This window comes from Apus apus, chromosome 2 (assembly GCF_020740795.1).
Source record: "Apus apus isolate bApuApu2 chromosome 2, bApuApu2.pri.cur, whole genome shotgun sequence".
Lineage (NCBI taxonomy): Eukaryota > Metazoa > Chordata > Aves > Apodiformes > Apodidae > Apus > Apus apus.
Window position 1 is genome coordinate 38060692 of NC_067283.1, and position 247 is coordinate 38060938.

Below are 247 nucleotides of genomic sequence, written 5' to 3' on the forward strand. Positions count from 1 at the left end.
CCAGATCTCTGTTAGGTACCATTATTTTGAAATTAAATTACACAGCATTACAAGTAAGGCAAGACAGCATTCTATGACAATAATATTTAAGAGGTCTTGCATATCTGAAACATGTATATTAAGTACTTCCAAAACTGCCCTTCTATTTATAAGGGAATAAAATAAATTTAAAAATGCAAAATGTGTCCATGCTTAAGGTATTATTATTTAGACTCAGAAACACTGTACAAAAACATAGAATCAAGAA